Here is a 205-nt window from a genome sequence, read left to right on the forward strand (position 1 = left end):
TGGTTTTTTGGAAGCAAAAGGCTTTTGTAAGGAGTTGCTGGCAGAGCTGTAAGTGTCTGCTTGCTGTAACAAATGTGCTGACAGAGCCATAAGGATTGAGTCGCCAGGGTAATGTTATAATAGAATTTTCACTCCAGCCGTCACGGGCAAAGAGATTTGAAGCTTCTTTCCCCTGAAACGCTTCCAGCTGCTTGCCGGAGAGCAG

The 205-nt window shown here is 46.8% G+C and overlaps 1 protein-coding gene across 1 annotated transcript in view; it reads right to left on the reverse strand.

Annotated features, from left to right (window-relative positions):
* Positions 1-205, reverse strand: part of SEPN1 (selenoprotein N, 1) — a gene marked incomplete at its 5' end in the record, with an annotated part of 10,874 nt that overhangs the window by 5,914 nt on the left and 4,755 nt on the right. The window lies entirely within an intron of this gene.

This window comes from Cariama cristata, unplaced genomic scaffold, assembly GCF_000690535.1.
Source record: "Cariama cristata isolate BGI_N322 unplaced genomic scaffold, ASM69053v1 scaffold22278, whole genome shotgun sequence".
In the NCBI taxonomy this organism is placed as follows: domain Eukaryota; kingdom Metazoa; phylum Chordata; class Aves; order Cariamiformes; family Cariamidae; genus Cariama; species Cariama cristata.